Source organism: Poromitra crassiceps (assembly GCF_964638095.1).
Source record: "Poromitra crassiceps genome assembly, chromosome: 4".
Lineage (NCBI taxonomy): Eukaryota > Metazoa > Chordata > Actinopteri > Beryciformes > Melamphaidae > Poromitra > Poromitra crassiceps.
The window spans coordinates 77,017,681-77,025,295 of record NC_139626.1 but is presented as its reverse complement, the minus strand read 5'-3'; the positions used below and the strand labels follow the sequence as shown (position 1 = coordinate 77,025,295).

General features: G+C 41.9%; 1 protein-coding gene across 1 annotated transcript in view; it reads left to right on the top strand.

The window, feature by feature from the left end:
• LOC310775950 (protein NLRC3-like) overlaps positions 1-1,916 on the top strand; it is a gene marked incomplete at its 5' end in the record, with an annotated part of 39,269 nt that extends 37,353 nt beyond the window's left edge. Inside the window, one exon of the mRNA XM_083636072.1 lies at positions 1-1,916. This exon is cut by the window's left edge and continues 805 nt beyond it.
• Positions 1,917-7,615: the final 5,699 nt, after the last annotated feature.

Below are 7,615 nucleotides of genomic sequence, written 5' to 3'. Positions count from 1 at the left end.
AGCAAGGACAGTGGGTGAACTGGGAGAGTGTAGAGAAGAGAAAGTTGAAGTGGAGAGAGTTGAGGAGCATGGAGGCCAGCAGAATTAGATTTATTCTAGGGGCTACTTATGATGTGCTGCCATCTCCCCAGAACTTAAATCAGTGGTTGGGCGAGGATGGTGCCTGCCCGTTGTGTTCTAGTGTATGTACACTGAGGCATATACTGTCAGGGTGTAAGGTCAGTCTCTCCCAGGGGCGATACACCTGGCGTCACAACCAGGTGTTGAAATGTTTGGCAGCTGCAGTTGAGGAAAAGCAGCTAGAAGTAAATTCTCTAGTTGCTAGCAAAGAGACTAGACAGATCAAATTTGTATGTGAGGGAGAAAAGATTAGACCAATTAAGGTCAGGCACAAGTTAGGGCAGCTAAGTGTAGGTGGAGCCTGGGAAATGAGGGTTGACTTGAATGAACAGCTAGTCATCCCAGCATATATAGTTAGCACCCGGCTACGTCCGGACTTGTTACTGTGGTCTGAGGTAGAGAAGATAGTTTATTTTATCGAACTCACAGTCCCGTGGGAAGATCGAGTTGAGAAGGCTTATGAGCGCAAGAAAGCTAGGTATGCTGAAATGGCAGCAGAGGCAGAGCAGCGAGGTTGGAGGGCTCGAGTGCGGCCTGTAGAGGTGGGCTGCCGTGGTTTTGTGGCAAAGTCCGTTATTGCCCTACTAACTGAGTTGGGCATTCGGGACGGAGCCTGAAACTTGCGGTTAGCAACATGTCTCAGGCAGCAGAACGAGCAAGTGAATGGCTGTGGCCAAATATGCAGGCTACTCTTGCATGTTTCAGCTGGAACTGTGTCCTGTAGGCTGTATGCCAATATATGAGCAAAAATAGGCTAGTTTTTATCAATGAAAACTATGCCCGCATCGTCTCAATTCAGTTCAGCAGTTTTCTCTTTTATATTAGGCATCAGCATTATCATTATTTTATATATGAATTATTCGATCAGTGCACTCATTATGTGTGTACATAATGAGTGATAGAGATCATTATTCATTGAGCATGCGTTTCTAAATCTATGGTCTAAATAGGCTTACAGATTGTGGAAATTTATAGACTGAGATTACACATTTACACTCACACAAAGCTGCTGTAGGAGACAGAAATCGCTGATCAAAGTAAATCAAATGACTGATGTGAATACAAGCGGCAGCTTTAGCAGTCCTTCAGCAGACTATATCCAACGCGGATTTTCATTCTGCCATAGGCTACATTAAATATCCGCTAAAACTCTGATCCCACTGTGCTTTCATTGAACGAGGAAATGGGTGTGGAAATGGGTGTGGGCGTGGATCAACTCAGCTGTTCATAATGTGATTGGCTAGCGCACCTCTTTCGCGTGGACGCGATCCCAGATAAATCCAGCTTCAGTTATCGAGTAGAAAACCAGCGTCGTAGTATCGTTAAACTAGATAGCTTTGATCCTGTTCAGTCAAACCAGATCAAAGTGACAGATCGCGGGTCTGTTAAGATAGCTTCGTAGTATAGGGTACTGGATAGCTAGGCTTAGATAGTGAGGTAATATGCAGTTGTGCGGTGGTAGCATGGAGGGGGGTGTTTCCAGGACGCTGGATTACACCGTTAAGCCTTCTTGAGGTGTCGTGGGCCTAACTTAACGAAACATCGGTGAAGGAAGGTGCCCACTTGAAAACCCGAATGACATGCTTCATACTGCTGTTGGCTAGGGTAGGTAACTGGTGATTTGTGTCTTGTTTATTAGTTTGTTAGCCTGTTAGCTTGTTTTATTCTGGATTGGGCTTCTAAATGTGTTTTTCCTCGGATTTTGGCACAAGGGATAGTAACATCTTGCCCTGTGTATTAATTAATCCTCTGTGTATGAGCGAGAGAGACGTCACCACACTGACCCACGGTACCGTGTGCCCCCCCCCCCCCCCCCCCCCCACACACACACACACACACTTAAACAGAGTGGAGTGAATGTGGTAACTGAACAGTTGTAACTTCACATGGACAACAGCAGACTAGAGGTTACAGAGACGTCATTATCTGTGTCTGTCTCTGTTTAACCAACAAAATGATCTGTCTCTGTATCCACATAGAAGACAGGAAGTGGGCGTGGTTTATAGCGGAAGTCACATAAATCGGGCAAATGTCTTTTCTACCCTAACATTCATTGTCAATACAATGTTTGTGCCTTCAAATAACACACTGCTTTAATATTGGCAGATACTTATTAAATATATTGCCAAATCCTCATGTTGTAGTCTCTCTCCCTTTCTCTCTCTGTCTATCTCTCTCTCTCTCTGCTTCTCAGTCTTTCTCTCTCTTTCTCTGCATGAGCATAGTGAATTACAGTGTTGCCAAAGCACTTAATACATGGTAGTACAGACGGAGGGGAAAATAGTTTGTAACAAACAAAACACAAAACCTTATATTACTGTAACATGATATAATTCAAACAACAACCATGTCACCAATGAAATATACATTGATTGTGCTTGAAATGGATAGAAGGAAGGAAGTTTCTCTCTCCTCTCTCCCTTTCTCTGTCTCTCTCTCCCTTTCTCTGTATGTGTCTATCTCTGTCTCTTTCTCTCTCTCTCTCTGTCTCTCTCTCTCTCTCTCTCTCTCTGTCTCTGGCTCTGTCTCTGTCAAATCAATTCAAATGGCTTTATTGGCATGACGTAACACTGTACTTATTGCCAAAGCAAACGTTTAGACATTGAAAACTTAAACATTAATTTAATTGAACATTAATTAATTAATTAAAGCAATAAATGATCTGTTGTTAGATATAGCAGAAAGAAACTACGGGACAAGTCACATGGTCTGTTGTCATATATGCTGTAACAGCAACGTGTGTCAGGAGTCTCTCTCTCTCTCTCTCTCTCTCTGTGCTGTCCATCATGTCTTTTTTATGTGAATACTAATAAGCAACTTGGTAAATATGTGTTTGCATCACATGATCTGTGCTTCTCCTCATAATGAATTTGGATTGGGCTCCATCCCAACAACAGACATGTGACTTAGAACATAAAATGTATCAGATTTGACGAGACAGAATCAGGTTATTGTGTAAATAATCTAAAATGTGTTGTATGTATATCATGTATGTTAATGTCAAGTGAAAAACATCTACTATGATATATTATACTGTGATGATGCTATGTAACACCCTTTGAGACATTGTGATGAGGGGCTATAAACATACATTAACTGAACTAACAGAACTATTGTTTTTCATATGCCAGTTAGTTATTGATGATTATTGATAGCTTATTGATGACTATTGATCAGTTATTCAGAGCTTAACAGGCTACATGAGATGAGCCCCAACTGTGTGTGTGATATTTTAACTTGTAATTCTTAATTAAACATTTGATTGAAAATATTAGATTACAATAAACATCAGATTTTTTACCTGAACTAAACAAATCTTTAAAGATAACATATTAAAAGGATACAGGAATGAGGTACAAAGATGAGGACTTGTAAGAAGTCGTGCTGTTTCGTTGGTTGTATTTGTTTCCATGCATTTAGTCTTTCTTTTTCCTTTGTTTGTTTTTGAAATTCTTTGATGTTAATAGTGCTAATTGTGATTTGATTGATAAAGTAGTAAGAAGGGGTAGGACTAGAAAAGTTTTAGACTTCATCCTACGTCCTTTTCGACCACATTTGTGTTGAAGCAGAAACTTTGGTGGATTGTCCATTGCCGTTTCGAATTTCGTTTTTTCTTATTTTTTATCCTTATTTTTTCTTAGTTTATTTTATGTATTTTTATCCTTTTAACATTGTTCGAAATAAATTAAATCAATCAATCAATTAACTAACTGAACTATTGTTTTTCATATGCCAGTTAGTTATTGATGATTATTGATCAGTTATTCAGAGCTCAACAGGCTACATGAGATGAGCCCCAACTCTGTGTGTGATATTTTAACTTGTAATTGTTAATTAAACATTTGATTGAAAATATTAGATTACAATAAACATCAGATTTTTTACCTGAACTAAACAAATCTTTAAAGATAACATATTAAAATAATACCGGAATGAGGTACAAAGATGAGGACTTGTAAGAAGTCGTGCTGTTTCGTTGCATTTGTTTCCATGCATTTACTCTTGTTCCTTTGTTCGTTTTTGAAATTCTTTGATGTTAATTGTGCTAATTGTGATTTGATTGATAAAGTAGTAAGAAGGGGTAGGACTAGAAAAGTTTTAGACTTCATCCTACGTCCTTTTCCACCACATTTGTGTTGAAGCAGAAACTTTGGTGGATTGTCCATTGCTGTTTCGAATTTAGTTTTTTCTTATTTTTTATTCTTATATTTTCTTAGTTTATTTTATGTATTTTTATCCTTTTAACATTGTTCAAAATAAATTAAATCAATCAATCAATCAAAACTAACTGAATTATTGTTTTTCATATGCCAGGTAGTTTTTGATGATTATTGATCAGTTATTCAGAGCTCAACAGGCTACATGAGATGAGCCCCAACTCTGTGTGTGATATTTTAACTTGTAATTGTTAATTAAACATTTGATTGAAAATATTAGATTACATTGAACATCAGATTTCTATGACATTTTGACTTTTGAAATTGCCAAAAGCATGTGCCTAACGTGAGCCAGTGTTATATACTTTTGAGTGTTGATATTGGATGCATACAGATTTGCGGATGTCTTTTTATTCTGTTATTCATGTAAAGCAGTTGAGTAACCTCTGTGTCTGAACTGTGCTGGAGAAATAAACTGGCCTTGTCTTGTTCCATGTTGTCTTGGACTCACTTTGACCATCAGCACACCACTGATATCCATGGCCAGCAAACACCGTCTGGCTTTAAACATTTTCACAGCAGCCATTTTGAGCTGTCAAAGCAGGGTAAATGCAGGTGTAACCAACAATATTAATGAGGGGCCTGGCACTGGAATGAAACAATCATTAATGTTATTGGTGACCCCTGCGTGCCGTTTACCCTGCTTTGACACGTCAAAATGGCTGCTGTGAAATGCGTCTATTTAGACCAGGGGCCAACAACCTTTTTGAGACAGCTACCTGAAGGCTAGAGAGTCATGTGGAGGGCTACATGTTTGATATAATCTTACCAAACAATATGAACATTGCTCGGTTTACCTTTAAATAATGGATATTTTGCATTTAATTGGTTAGAGGAGACTCGGCTATATTATTCACTCATTACTGGTCATGATTCCTCACAATCCTCATAATAATGCTTTATCAAGTGAAAACACAGATGTACATTACAAAGTGAAGTTAATGATTTCTCTGTTAATCTGAACAATTAATCCGTTGAAAGTGAAACAATTTGACAGTTGGGGGGGGGAGCGTATTTTTAGATACCGTATTTCCCCAAATAATAGCCCGGCAGCAAATACGCGCCGGGTCCCTAATAGCCGCCGGGGGTCTGACCCCATTTTGCCTATTAAACGCCGGTCCGAGTAAACGCGGGGCCATTATTTGCATTTTCTTAAGGTAACCCCAAAATTACTACGTTGCTGACAGCACTTGAAGGCAACGTGGAGTACGAACGAAGACGGAAACAGACGAACGTAAGAACGAACGTAGGACAGAACATGGCGGACGCGAGAGAAGTTAGAAGACAGAATTTAGAAGACAACATGGAGGAGAATGAGGAGAATAGACAGGAGAGGGACGAAAACGATAATGTAAGAGGGAAGAAAAAGAGAAAGTTTGACTTGAAGTTCAAGCTAGCAGCTGTGAAATACGCTGAGCAGAACTCTGGAGAAGCAGCTGCCAGAGAGTTCAACGTGGACCCGAAGCGCGTCGGTGAATGGAAAAAAAAGAAAGGTGAACTTACCCTGCAGGTGGCTACAGGTATGTTACTGTCAGGTGGAGGGAGAAAGAAAGTGAGCGAAGAGCTGGAGAATAACTTGTCCCAGTGGATACACCACACTCGTGGACGGAAGGTGTTTGGAGCAACTCGCGGATGGCTTAAGGCTGGCTCACACTACAGGATTTTCGGGCCGATTTATGCCCGATTCACCCCTCCCGAGAATCGGAGGAGAAATCTGGCCTGGCAGCTTGCCAAGCTTGGTCGGGCCCGACGTTCGGCACCGATTATCTTGTAGTGTGAGCTGTTTGCAGATCCAATCTTAAGCCTCCCGATCTGCTCAAAGCCTCATCGGGGCCGTCCCGATCATATCAAACATGTTTGATATTTAGGACTGAAAATCTGCGCGAATACATCATTCTGCTGCTGCGCGAGACTCCCGTCGTTAATTGACGCGGCTTATTTGATGCGCTGCACTGCAGGCATTATAGGCTACCAAATACCAACAGCACAGAACCACGAGTATTTGGGGGAAAATGTCACTCATTTATATCACAATGAATGACCAATGAATAAAAAGTTGTTATATCGTGTTTTGAGCCCCTGCCAGTCAGAGGCTGTAATCTCCTACCTGTCTATCAGCCAGGCAGTGTGGGGGGAAAAGGCATTGCTGCTGCGGGAAGCAATCCAGTCTATCCAAACTTTTGCCGATCTCATGACATGCAGCAGGGAAATATATTTTGGTAGGCCATGTGTTTGTGTTCTCACTTGTACAGACAATAGAGTCGCGTTGTTTACACGCATGCTAACTACCGTGAGATTCATTTGTTTGGCGAGACGGGCATGAAAATGAGGAAACGAGAGAGAGAGGTGAGGTGGGGGCGGAGCGCTTTGGTCACTGCTGGAACCCCATGAACGAAACAGGTTCGTATGGCCGGGCATCAAGGTGATTATCCTGCCGATAATCTTAATAATATCCTGTAGTGCGTGGTGCGCCACATTTACAAATCTTGTAGTGTGTGCATGTTTGAGATTCTAGGGAAGATAATCTGGGAAGATTCTCCTGTAGTGCGTGTCACAGCCAGATTTCAAAATCGGCTAAGATTGTCAGAATCCTGTAGTCTGAGCCCAGCTTTAACCGATTCCTCCGACGTAACATTTTTTCCCTCAGGAGGAGAACAACTGTAGCTCAGAAGGACGCTCCCATTGAGAAGCTAGTCAACTTCATCGTCTTCTCCACTCGCCAGATAGAGAGCAAGAAGATCCGGATGAAGAATATCATTGCCATGGACGAAACAGCTGTCTGGTTTGACATGGTGGGTGCAAGTACAATCAACGCGAGAGGGGCTCGCACCGTCACGCTCAAGACCACCGGTCACGAGAAGGCTCGCATCACGGTGGCTCTCGCAGCCAAAGCGGATGGGACAAAGCTAAAGGTAGGTGTGTGTGTGTGTGTGTGTACACGGTAGCCACGGCTGATTGCTGATTTTTGTTATCCTCCAAGGTGTGTGGGCTGACGGTGGCAGTTGATGGGAGTGAGGACCAGCTCATTCATTGCTTCAAGGAGGGACAGCCATGCCAGGCAGGGAGAGAGCAGCTCGTGAGGGCCAGAGAGCAGGCTGTGATGGCTGAGGAAGAGGATGAGAGCGACGAGGAACAGCAGTTCCTCAACGAACTTGTGATTGAGGATGATGATGATGAGGGGGAGGGGGAGGAAGAGGAAGAGGAGGTGGAGGAGGATGATGATGATGATGATGAGTGGCGTTGAGAGTACTATATTATTGTTGCTGTGTTGTTTTGAT